This window comes from Crotalus tigris, unplaced genomic scaffold, assembly GCF_016545835.1.
Source record: "Crotalus tigris isolate CLP2741 ecotype Arizona unplaced genomic scaffold, ASM1654583v1 scf7180000023764.170092, whole genome shotgun sequence".
Classification (NCBI taxonomy): Eukaryota; Metazoa; Chordata; class Lepidosauria; order Squamata; family Viperidae; genus Crotalus; species Crotalus tigris.
This window is the reverse complement of record NW_024100169.1, coordinates 22,903-36,896: the sequence shown is the minus strand read 5'-3', so window position 1 is coordinate 36,896 and position 13,994 is coordinate 22,903.

Here is a 13,994-nt window from a genome sequence, read left to right as displayed (position 1 = left end):
TAAATTGTGTGTAGTTTTCTGTGTAGCAGCAAGAGAAAAACAGGTTCCAATCAAAGCAGATAATATCCAGAAAAATAAATAGATAATATTAAGAATGAAAATGATATTTGTTTTTACAAATTTTTAGTGGTATACTGGCATGACAAAAAAAATCAGGTTTGCACTTGTAATAAGCTTCCATAATGAGAAAACAAACATGTTAAGTCAAAAAGCTCCATCAGAAAGCATGTCAGAAAACATCCATGGCTTTACATCACCAAGAGTTCATTATTCTTCTCTGTCCAACAATCCCCTAAATATAATAAAATGGGTTCATTTTACAAAATGTTAGGGTCAGTATTATTATTATGGTTGATTAATCAGTCTTGACTTGTGGTGCTTACAAGAGCAATCCCATGAATTTTTCTTGATGTTTTCAGAAATGGTTTGCCATTTTGTTCTTCTTAGGGCCAGGAAGAAATGACTGGCTCAAACCTATGCAGATGGTGTTTATGTCAAACACATATTTATTTGTCATTTGGTTGTGACCCAGGGCCTGAGGCTATTAGAAACTGGATAATATAAAATGTAAGGTTAAATGTAAGATTAAAGAACAGAAGGCTTGACTGGCTGATTACTCTCTTTGTTGCAATTTTAACCCTGGGGTAATCTGATCCCCCTTTCAGGATCCGTGAGACTCTTGAGTTGAGATTTCTTTTGGACTCCTGGTTATTGATAGATTTGCATATGAAGGGAGAACATTTAGCTTCTGCTGCTCCAGTTTTGTCCCTATCTAGATTGGGAAGCACTGGCAAAGTCAATCATACCTTGATCATTGCAGAATGAGACTACAGCAATATATCTTATATTGAAGAAATAGTAATTGATGCAGCCTGCAGCAGCCCACCTTCTGAGAAAGGACTGAGATATTAAAACCAATATTTAAACCTCACCTATCAACTGTCAAAAAGGAATTTATAAGTTTCCTGGAAGGGCTGCAGTTGGCAGGTTTTGCTTCTGGAGTAAGGTCAGGGTGATTAAACCCTTTAAGGCACTTTGGGAGATTTTGAATGGCATCATTTCACTTTCTTGTTGGATGGGTAAGTGATTGTCACCCTACAAACATTCATAGTTCCATTTCTTTTAACTAGGTGACTCTCTTTAGGATCAGAAGTTTCATTCTGTTACTTGGTCAGACCAGTTATGAAAAATTTTAGTGTATATTACAAGTTCTTTCACTTTTGAGACAAACTTCTTTTCCTTTTTGTCTATGGAGTTTCTGAGTCATCTGGGTCATGGTTGTCCCAAAAGGCAACTGGATTTTTTTCCCCTTGAAAACATTTTCCTTCTCATCCAAAAAGATTCTTCTGTTCTGACTGAATTGTGGAAGATAAAAGGATTTATATTCCTTGCAGCTATCTGGTCATTAGCCCTCTTTCTGAGAGTCTTTGAGGCCACTTAGAGGTTTATCTGTGCCTTTTTTCTTCTTTCTTGTACTAATGGACCAAGGATGTGGTTTTTATTTTGTTCTTATTTTGTTTAATCTGGACAGGGAAGAAGCCACTTTCACATCCTCTGCTGGTTGCAGTTGGGACTGTATCTCAATTATTATTTATTTGAAAACAAAAGAAGCAATACAGACTAACCAGCAGATGTTCTAAAAGATTCAGTTTTATGTTATTGCATGTATATTGTTTCTATAAAAATCTCTGGTGGAATTCTATTTTTTAAAAAAATTTTATAATATTGCCCCTTCCTCATTCTTTGCTCCCAATATTCTTAGTCATACTCTAGATGTTTTATCTGCATTGGTGCAAAGATACTGTTCACTTCTCTTCTATTTGTTGTGGTATTAAGACAGTCTAATTATTTCAATTATTTTTTTTTTAAAAAAAACACAAAACAAAACAAAACATTCCACCAGAATGTCCATGGAGATTCTCAGTCATTCAGGTCATGGTGGTCTCAAAAGTGCTTTTTCAAAAGGCAACTGGACTTCAAGAGAAAAAACGGAAGTCCAGTTGCCTTTTGAAAAAGCACCTTTCAGAATTAAACCAACATATTCACATGTATATTATTATATTTACATGGTTCTAAGAATTGCAATATGGGGTTTTTTTTGCATAGTGTTAAGACAAGCAAATATATATTTATGTATATATTTATATAAGCTGGCCAAAATATTTGAGGAATTTACAGGAAATCTAGAAAAAGAAGCAGGAAATTTTCTAACCTTTTTCACTCTGGAATTCAAATACAAAAACTCAGTTTCAGCTAGTTTGGTCTAGAAATTAGATTTTTCTGAAGACTGATCTTTTCTACATGATGTAACAGTTTTTGACACTGAATATTTGACATCAAGTTACAAATAACTCAAGGAAAATATATGTATGGCTCTTCCTGCTTTTTAAAAAAGAAAATGTTCTGTCTCTGAGATAAACAATGAGGTTGTCTTTTTTATGGAGTATGTTAGAGTTTTACAGCTTTCCAGCACAAAAATAAGCCCCCCAAATAAGCACACATTCAAGATGAGCAGGAGGCATAGTTTAGAAAAACTTTATCTAAGTCTCATTCGTCATCTTCAGGCTGGTTTTTTCGGCTTCATGCTTCTAGGAGCACGAAGCTGAAAACGTCGCCAAGACGCTTCCAATTTGATGCTGGAGAAAACCCGAATAACCAAAGATATATATATATATATATATTAGTTTTCTGAGGTTTTCGCGGGTATTTGTATATAGGTCTTTGGTTGTTCGGGTTTTCTCCCGCGTAAAATTGGAAGTGTCTTGGCGACGTTTCGACGAAGTCCCATTCGTCATCTTCAGGCTGGTGTTTTCAGCTTAGTGCTTCGAGCAGCAATGTGTGGTCTTAGCTGTTTCTTCCTTTTAACTGCCAGTGGGGGTATGAACTGATTGGGTGGGAGCTTGGCTGTGTTCTGATTGGGTGGAGGTGTGTTCTGATTGGTTAGGTGCTTGGCTGTGCTCTGATTGGCTGGGGGCTTGGCTGTGCTCTGATTGGCTGGAGGAGTGTTCTGTTTGGTTGTGCTCAGGTTAGTCTGAGTTGCAGGGGGGTTTAAGATTTTGGGCTGCTTGCTATTTTTTGGCTTCACGTTCGTGGTCGTGCCTCATCTTCATGGAGGGTGTCAGTTTGCTTCATGTATGGATTGGAGGGGTTTAAAGTGGCTAATGATGCAGCTGTGGTCTGGCTTCTGGTTTGTGGTCGTGCCTCGTCATCGGTGTGGCTGTGGGTTTGTTTTTTGCGTGGATGTGTGGTGGTGACCTCCTGTGTGGTTTTTGTGAGTGTGGGTCTGGTATCATTTTTTGTGTTAGGGAGTCGTTTGTCAATAAGGGCGGGTTTCCAAATGGCTGGTAGGCGGGAGGTATCATCTCGCTTGTTCATGCTGTGTGGGCGTTTTTCTATCTCGATGGCTTCTCTGATTATTCTGTTATTAAAATGTTCACTTTTGGCAATGGTTATGGTATTTTTAAAGTCAATTTCATGTCCTGTGGCTTTAAGGTGTTGGACCAGGGAAGATTTTGGTTCCTCTTTTTTGACTGAGTTCTTATGTTCTTCAATGCGTGCACTTATTCTTCTGTTGGTTTGTCCGATGTATGTGGTGGGACAAGTGGTGCATGGGATTTCCTATACTCCTTGATTTTCTAATTCAATTTTATCTTTGGGGTTTCTTAGGATGGTGGATATTTTTGTGTTTGGGCAGAATGCTGTCTTAATGTTGTGTTTGTGGAGGATCTTACTGATTCTGTCTGTGGTGCCTTTTATGTAAGGGAGGAGGGCTTTGCCGTTTTCTTGTTCGCTGTCTTGTGTTTTAGTGGGGGTTTCTTTTTGGATTAGTTTGGTAATCTTATTTCTATGGAATCCATTGGATGTTAGTACATTGGTGAGAGTGTGTAGTTCGGGTTTTAGGTGTTGTTCGTCAGCTAAGCGTTTTGTTCTGGAGATGAGTGTCTTGGCTACAGAGTTGATCTGTGCTGGGTGGTGGTGTGAGAGAGCGTGCAGATAGCGGTTTGTGTGTGTTTTCTTATGGTAGATGGTGTGTCCTAGGGAGCCATTGGATTTCTTGTAGACTAAGACATCCAGGAAGGGAAGTTGGTTATTAGCTTCTGTTTCCATGGTAAACTGTATTTTGGGGTGTAGGCTGTTGAGGTGTGTGAGGAAGTTGTCCAGTTTTTCTTTCCAATGTGGCCAGATTATGAAGGTGTCGTCTACATATCTGAGCCAGAGTTTGGGTTTGTGATCCGATTTTTCTAGAGCTTGGGTTTCAAAGTGTTCCATGTAGAGGTTTGCAATGACAGGTGAGAGGGGTGATCCCATGGGTGCTCCTTCTGTTTGTTTGTATTTTTGTCCATTATAGATGAAGTATGTGTTGGATAGGCAGTGGTTGGTCAGATCTAAGATGTGTTTGGGGGGGGTTATATTTGTTTTGAATAGCTGTCAAGGCTTCTTTGATAGGCACTTGGGTGAAGAGGGATATGACATCGAAGCTCACTAGTAGGTCGCTGGGCTGTAAGCTTTGTTTATTTATGATCTCTATAAACTGGAATGAGTTTTTTACGTGTGAGGTGATGGATTCTGCATAGGGCTGTAGTTGTTTGGCGAGAAATTTGGCTAGGTTTTGTAGAGGTGAGCCTATGGAGCTGACTATAGGTCTGAGTGGGGTTCCTTCTTTGTGTATCTTGGGGAGACCATAGAGTTTGGGGAATCTGGATGATTTCTCTCTGGGAATGATTCTTTGCTGGATCTCTTCGCTAATGGGGGAGGCTTTTATCTTGGTTCTGGTGGTTTTTTCCAGGTAGGTGGTGGGATCTGTATTTAGGGGTTTGTATGTGGAGTCTTGGAGTAGTTTGGTTAATTTGGTTTGGTAGTCAGATGTGTTCATAACCACCGTGGCGTTGCCCTTGTCTGCTGGTAGGATTATTATGCTGGTGTCTTCTTTCAGGTTACGTAGTGCTGTCTGTTCTTCTTTGGGTAAGTTGCTTTTGGGTGGCTTGCTGGTGCAGAGGATGTTGGTGATTTCGAGTCTGATTCTGTTAGCGTCGTCGGGGTTGATTTTGGTCAGGCTGGTTTCAACTCCACATATAATGGTTTCAGTGGGGATGTGTTTGGGAGCGACTGCAAAGTTGAATCCTTGGAAAGGACATTGGTTTCGGCTTTGGTGAGGATCCTATCTGAGATGTTATGCACTGTTTGTTTCATGTGTGGCTGTGAGGGAGGAGGGGTTTGTTTCTGGCATTCTTGTAGTCTTCGGAGTTTGTTGGTGTGTGTATATGTCTTGAGGGTGGTCTGTGTTTCGGCTCTCCAGACGGCGAGTTGTTTGGATTTGTCCCAAAGTGCGGGGGGGATCTTGTTGCTGAGTTTGAGGTGGAGTGTGAGGAGATCTTTGTTAATTCGGTCTAGGAGGAATCTTTTTGTGTGAAGTTCATTTCTGATTAGGGCCAATTCTGTTCTTTTAGGATCCGTTTGGTGGCTGCAGAGTTGGAGTGGAATTTCAGTTGGAAACATGTGGGGATTAGATTTTTATCTTGGCAGTTATGTAGGAATGCGTGGTTGCATAAAATGGAAGCTCTTTGGACTTCAAGTTTTTCATAGGTCCTGTTCAGATGGTGGATTTCCTCCCCGTAGAGGTTCGATACTTGTTTTCTGAGGTTTTTGCGGGTGTTTGTATGTAGGTCTTTGGTTGTTTGGATTTTCTCCCGCGTAAAATTGGAAGTGTCTTGGCGACGTTTCGACAAAGTCCCATTCGTCATCTTCAGGCTGGTGTTTTCAGCTTCGTGCTTCGAGCAGCAATGTGTGGTCTTAGCTGTTTCTTCCTTTTAACTGCCAGTGGGGGTATGAACTGATTGGGTGGGAGCTTGGCTGTGTTCTGATTGGGTGGAGGTGGGTTCTGATTGGTTAGGGGCTTGGCTGTGCTCTGATTGGCTGGGGGGTTGGCTGTGCTCTGATTGGCTGGGGGGTTGGCTGTGCTCTGATTGGCTGGGGGAGTGTTCTGTTTGGTTGTGCTCAGGTTAGTCTGAGTTGCAGAGGGGTTTAAGATTTTGGGCTGCCTTGCTATTTTTTGGCTTCGTGTTCGTGGTCGTGCCTGCTCTTCATGGAGGGTGTCAGTTTGCTTCATGTATGGATTGGAGGGGTTTAAAGTGGCTACTGATGCAGCTGTGGTCTGGCTTCTGGTTTGTGGTCGTGCCTCGTCATCGGTGTGGCTTTGGGTTTGTTTTTTGCGTGGATGTGTGGTGGTGACATCCTGTGTGGTTTTTGTGAGTGTGGGTCTGGTATCATATTTTGTGTTAGGGAGTCGTTTGTCAATAAGGGCGGATTTCCAAATGGCTGGTAGGCGGGAGATATCATCTCGATTGTTCATGCTGTGTGGGCTTTTTTCTTTAATAATAGAATAATCAGAGAAGCCATCGAGATAGAAAAACGCAAACTGACACCCTCCATGAAGAGGAGGCACGACCACGAACGCGAAGCCAAAAAATAGCAAGGCAGCCCACAATCTTAAACCCCTCTGCAACTCAGACTAACCTGAGCACAACCAAACAGAACATTCCCCCAGCCAATCAGAGCACAGCCAACCCCCCAGCCAATCAGAGCACAGCCAACCCCCCAGCCAATCACAGCACAGTCAAGCCCCTAACCAATCAGAACACACCTCCACCCAATCAGAACACAGCCAAGCTCCCACCCAATCAGTTCATACCCCCACTGGCAGTTAAAAGGAAGAAACAGCTAAGACCACACATTGCTGCTCGAAGCACGAAGCTGAAAACACCAGCCTGAAGATGACGAATGGGACTTCGTCGGAACGTCGCCAAGACACTTCCAATTTTACGCGGGAGAAAACCCAAACAACCAAAGACCTACACACAAACACCCGCAAAAACCTCAGAAAACATATATATATATATATGATTAGAAATAAAAACAAAAATGCGACTCTTGGGAGTATTCATATTGTCAAAATAATGATCACCGAGAGAATATCTATCAAAAATAGAATTTAATCCACCAATCTTTCGTCAAATACATTTGACATCATCAGGGTTAAAAGGCTGGGGTTGATGACACGCTCCAGGAGCCGGAAACAGGCATTAAACAACTGTATATAAGACTTCCCCCGGCGTTTGCCTTTTAACCCTGACGATGTCAAATGTATTTGACGAAAGCTTGGTGGATTAAATTCTATTTTTATAGATATTCTCTTGGTGATCATTATTTTGACAATATATGTATGTATATGTATGTATGTATATACATAAACATAATACATACAGTTTCATTCAGCTCTGGGGAACATCAACAACTCTTAACTTGGAGATCAGAAAAAGACATGTTCAGACCTAAGGTAGATCACAAGCCTCACACAGACAATACTGTGTCTTAACCAAAAACAGTTCTCATTGGTTGGTTTGTTGCTATGGCTATTCCAGTTCATAAAATTTCTTATGTTGATGATGATCATTTGGGATAGAAGGATCGATTCAGAACTAACTTTACCAAATAGAAAGTAGAATGAAGTTTGAACTAGAGACAGAAGGTTACTAAATAAATAAAACAGGAATTCAGTTTTCTTTCTTTATCAGCTTTCCATTTGCTGTTCAGATTTGACCTCAGAACAATAATATAGCATTTGGGAGAAAAGATGAAGCTGAGTAATCCATCCGCAGAAGCCAAAATGGAGAAGATCTCCACAGCCACAATGTAATTTCCCTTGGTGCTCAGATAGGTAGGAACAATCTACAAAAGAGAAACATACTGAAGGTGATAAATTTGGCTTCATTAAATCTATCAGGTAATTTCCTGGCTAGGAAGGTCACTATGAAGCTGATGGCTGCCAAGAATCCATAAAGCCAAGGACAATATAAACATGATGTCTGAGTTTTCATTACATTCCAGTACAATTTCTTCAATCATGGAATGCATATCTGAATCTGGGAATGGGGGATAGATTACCAGCCACACACTACAAATTGTGACTTGTAATAGGGAGCAAGACAGGACAATAGTGCTGGCCAGCCTTTTCCCCACCCATTTCATGATTTTGGAGCCTGGCTTGGTCGCTATGAAAGCAAGGACCACTATGGTTGTTTTGGTCACCACGATACAAAAATGATGTTGATACTTTAGAAAGAGTACAGAGAAGAGCAACAAAGATGATTAAGGGATTGGAAGCTAAAACATATAAGGAACGGTTGCTGGAATTGGGTATGTCTAGTTTAATGAAGAGAAGGACAAGAGGTGACATGATGGCAGTGTTCCAATATCTCAGTGGCTGCCACAAAGAAGAGGGAGTCAAGATATTCTCCAAAGCACCTGAAGGAAGGACAAGAAGCAATGGATGGAAATTAATCAAGGAGAGAAGCAACCTAGAACTAATGAGAAATTTCCTGACAGTTAGAACAATTAATCAGTGGAACAACCTGCTTCCAGAAGCTGTGAATGTTCCAACGCTGGAAGTTTTTATGACGAGACTGGACAGCCATTTCTCTGAAATGGTATAGGATTTACTGCCTGAGCAAGGGGTTGGACTAGATGACCTCCAATGTCTCTTCTCTTCTCTTCTATTCTATTCTATTCTATTCTATTCTATTCTATTCTTATTTTACCGACTTTGGTAGGATGGAAGGTTCAGTCACTCTTTTTTTATATATATAAAGATTTTTATTGAGTTTTATGAGGTTGGGGAAGGGATAGGACCAGGATAGGGATTAAGGTTCAGAGTGGGGTTAGGATCAGGAGTGGGGTTGGGATAGGATTGGGAACAACATTGGGCTTGCCCCCCCCGAAGGTTCAATCACTCTTGAGCTGGTCAGGATAGAAATCCTGGCAGTGAGCCGTGAGTTAGCCTGCAATACTGTGCCACTACAACTCTTACTTATATCCTTCCAAATTCTCTACTTTATGTGTTATGAGAAAAGGCGTATACATCATTTCCCTTAATTTTTCCAAGGAGGGAGAGCTTCTCACACTATTCCTAAAACTCAGGAGTCCTTTTTTTACTTCAATACATTTTAATCAATAAACTTAATTATGTTGACTTCTGGTGGCGACGGCCATGGCGATGGCGGCTTTCTTCAGCCGTCCGCCCTGGGATGTGTCAAAGCCAGCTGAGACAGCGAGCAACAGCTGACTCGTGGCTTGGAACCTCTCTCTCTGGGTGAAGGGGAGGAGGTGAGCTTTCTTGAGATAGTGGTAGAGCTCCCTGAGACCCCAAAGTTTTTTTTTCTTTTGGGGGTCAGAGGGTAAGAGCTCCCATGGAGTCTGGGGTGTTCTCCACATTCCAGGATGCCTTTGCCCTGATTTTACCAGGGCAAAGCTAGACGCTGCCTCCACAACTGCGCTTAAAATGGACTTGTGAGTAAAATTTAAAGCAGACAGAGCTGACCAGGAGAGATTAAAATGGGGATTATTTTGAGACTTTAACTCTGGAAAAGACCTTATTTTCTCCTTCCTTTCCTTAAGAGTGGTGAAAAATGGCACTGAGATGTTGATTCTTTGAGTGAAAGGACCGAAACTTCTATTTGGAACAATGTAACAGATTTTGTATTTGTATAAATTGCAAGAATCTTTCTTTTTTTCTTTTAAGGCGGCTCTTGTCTTTTTTCCCCTTCTCCTTTTTTCTTTTTTTTGGGGGGGGGGTATTTGTTGATTTTATAAGATTTTAGCAGATTTTTTACAAGTGGTCTTAAAAATAAAATGGCTTCAAAGCATCTCGGAGTTTCTGTTTATTCTAAAGCCTCGATCTTTCCGGTAATGCAGACAGCTCAGCAAGCTAAGTCTAAGTTTCCACCACCTTCTCTACTGTCTCCAGCATGTATACTTAAAGATTTACAGGAGGCCTTGGAAAAAAAGGCACGACAGATTAAAGAAGAGATGGAGGTTCTTTTTAAAAATAAATTCATGAAATTGAGAGAGGACATAGTGTTCACATTTCAAAAGTTTGTTGGTCACATAGATCGTCTGGATGATCGTATTGATGACGTTGTGGAAAATTTTGAAAAATTGGAAGATCGAATTGACAAAGTGGAAAATAACGTGGAAATAATACAGGATGAAATTACTATGTTACAATACAGAAACATGGAATTTGCTTTAAGAATAAGGGGAATGAAGGAAAATATGCAACAGGATTTGAGACAAGTGGTGGTAAAAGATATAGCTTCGTTTTGGGGGCTGAGCCTGAAGAAATACTGAGAGAGACGGAAAAAGTTTTTAGGGTTAAAACAAGGGTTGAGAGAAACAGGAATTTGCCACGAGACGTGGTTATTTATTTTTCTAGGAGATCACTTTGTAATGAAATTTTACAGGTTTTTTATAAGCAAAAATTTCAAATTGAAGCTCAAGATGTTATAATTTTAAAAGAAATACCTTCAAAAATTCTTAGAAAAAGAAAGGATTTTGCTTTTTTGGTTGATAAGCTCAAAAAGCTACAGGTTCGATTCAGATGGGAAATACCAATTGGAATAGTGTTGAACTAGACTTAATACAATTTCAAGGGCGAAAGATTTCTACAATTCGGTTTTGAAGGCTGGCTCTCCATTATCTTTACGACATGAAGAAAAGTTGAAAGAGCAGCTGGTTGAAAGTGCTATGCTATTGGATGAAGGCAAAATACAGGCTGAACTTTTGCAGCACTCTTTTAAGACAGAAGATTTTTTTAAAGAAACAGAATGACTCGTGCAGCTTATAGACGTAAATTAAAACAACAGCAGAAGAATGTTGGAATAAAGAAAAGGAAATGATGAACTTTTGTAGTAGTTTTTTTTTCTTTTTTTTGAGATGAAAGATGTTTTAAAGGAATAGTGAATGATTTATATTTAGTATGTTTTAAAGGAATAGTGAATGATTTGTGTAGTATGTAGATGTAAGGAAAAAGAATAATAGAAGGTGTTGATTTAGTGGAAAAGTTTAAATATTTGGGAGTATATATATTATAAATTTTTAATTTAAAGTGAAAAATAATTATGAGATATCATGGGTAAATGTGTAAAAGAATTTAAATTTTAATGATTTCTGTTGGTGAGAATTTTAGAAGATGAATGGTTTGCTGAAGCTTTTTAAGTAGAAGGGTATTACTTTTTTAGCGGTTAAAAGCAAAGAGCCAATTTTATCAAACGTAAGTTTGTTGGTTAGGTTATAATGGAGGGAAAATTTTGTGTTTATTATGGATGAGTGGTTGTTTAAAAGAAATATACATCTCAGCGAGGTGAAGATGGATAAATTATATGTAGAGTAAATATGGGTTATGATATGGGTTTAAAATGCATTATGCAGATTATGAATAATTTTTTAGTTTTCAATTTGGAAATGCTTATATTGTTAAAACTTTTTTTTCTCTTTTTTGTATTTGAGTTAAAGTATATTATTGATTTTATTATTTGTATAGATGGATAAGTTTATTTAGAATTTGTTTGTTTATTTGTAACTCTGTAACCAGCTCTGGGAAGTGAGGGGGGAGAGGGAGGGAGGGGGTTATTCTAGGGGGGAATATTGTTTAAAACTTGTATAAAACTTTTTTAATAAAAAAAAATAAAAAATAAACTTAATTACATTAAGTTAAATTAAGTTGATTAATTACAATGTAATTAAACAATGCCAGGGAGGTGGCATACCCATTTTGATCACCAGATATTACAGTAGTTGTAAATTTACAAACCAGAACTAGTACAGCTTATTTATAATATTGTAGAAAGACCATATAAATCACGAATATAAAACTAATAAAATATCTGTGTGACACATAAAGAAAAAATCTGGGAGAAATCAACTATTGTCTCAGAAATGAAATGTTCAACTTTAGGTTTAGCTCACAGAAATTTGTGTTCTGTGCAGGGTGTAATCTGATCAGTTACAGTGAAAAGTGAAGTTGTATGCTGGAATTGGTGTGCTATGAATGTTTGCGACAGAAACATTGAGAAACCAGAAAGGAACAAATAGAGTGCTACAAGCTTATGAAGATGTATTAAAGTGGAAGAAATGCAGTGTTTTGTAGTTATTCCAATAATAATGAAGTATGTAAGAAATAGAATAGAATTGCTGACATAGATTAATTATTCAGTCCAGCTTGGAATCTGATATAACTTTAAATTACAAGTACATACATGGGATTATCAAGAAGTTCTTTAGATGGAATTCTTTTGAAGGTGATCAGGTTAGACATCATGTAGATCAGAGAAATAATGCCACCAACGATGAGATTACCTGAATGGTAAGTCTTGTATTTAATAGTGGGATTGTTGATGGTGCATTTAGCATTGCGGAACATGACCTGAAGAAGTTAATTTATCACCTACAGTGTGAAGAGGAAGAATTGAAATCATAGATGTGTGTTGCACAAATGATTGTTGATATGGCTTCTGAGTAAAGGGCAACCTAACATTTGGCTTTGTTCTCTGGGATAATCTGAGTAAAGAATTACAGTATATAAGAAAAACAAACTCATACACTGTTGTTCTTTATGGCTCATATTTGAATATGTTTAAGAATAAGGAATATTAATAACATCAGTCAGTCTGGGTTGGCTTCCTATTTTGTTCTGCTCTTTGAAACTCCCTATAGCTCAGAAGAGTAGAATTAAACATGGTCAATTATGGGACACAACATCTTTTGCTTTTCTGATATAGCAGGAAAAAATAATAAGGTTGGAGTAAATGTATAGAAATTCAAGTGATCAATCTGAAGTCATGGGCAAGAGAATAATCAAGTAATTAAAGCTAAAGAATCAAATTTGGAAAGGGGTATCAAACTATATTACTCCTTTTTTCTAAATTGTAGGAAATGGTGGATAAATTATGAATTTGTCTAAATTGAGAAAGTGAGAAAAATTCAGTATTCAAAGAGGAATGTTTCTTCTCAGGCAGTGCCCAATTGTTTACAGTGCTTTACTTGCAAAAAAGGAAGACTGCTTTTTTTCTCTTCAGACATTTAGCTAAAACCCCAGATATGCCCATTATTTCAAGTTGCAACTTAATCTCCAAAATAATGTATCTATTACTACTAATGTATCTACTACTACCAGTGTATAAGGAGCAAAATGGAAAAGGCCAGTGTATAGCAGAATTCAATATGAGGCTAAAGGAGTGATGTAAAGGGGAAGGTTTTGGTTATATTAGTCATGATTTCTGTAGTTGGTCCAAAGAAAAAATGTACAAAAGAGATGGTTTGCATCCATCAAAGAAAGGGACTGAGTTACTCGGCAATAAATTCACGGACAGCAAGGTTGGTATTCTTGTCCACACTATGTTACATGCACTGATAGCCCTATAATTTTTAGATTGCCGGGGACAGGGTCGTTCTGTATCAATTAACTCACTGTCCCTGCTGTTTAGTTTAAATTTTCCTCCAGAAAATCTTTGAATTTATAGCCGAATAACTCAGTCCCTTTCTTTGACAAACAAAGCAGACATCTTTGTCTCCCAAAAAGTAGAGAAGGGAGCTAGGGAATTAGCCATTTTTGATCTAATTCTTACTAACAGAGACAAAATGATAGAAAGTGTTGAACCCATAGGAATCCTCAAGGGGAAAACTACTCAAGAAGCTTGGGAAATATTGAAAAGTGAGATAATAAAAGCCCAGTCTAGCACAATACAAACAAAGAAGAAAAATAGCAGCTCTCAAAAAACAAAACAAAACCAAGCATGATTGCATAAAGAACTCTCTGATAAATTGAAAGATAAAAAGGACAAGTATAGAAAGTGGAAAGAGGGGCACATAACTAAGTCAGAATACCAGCAAATAGCCCGAGTCTGCAAAGATGAAGTGAGGAAAGCTAAGGCTCAAAATGAACTAAGGCTTGCAACCATAGTTAAAAATAACAAAAAAATAGCTTCTTTCAACATGTAAAAAACAAGAAAAAAGTGAAGGAAATGATTGGTCCATTTCTTCTTCTTCTTCTTCGGACGTTGACAATTATGTTGGCAATCCTGTTTTTATCAGCAGCCACAGGAAAATGTGCTGCTGAGTTTTGTCCAAACCAGTCCCTTAAATTTTGAAGCCATGATGTTCTT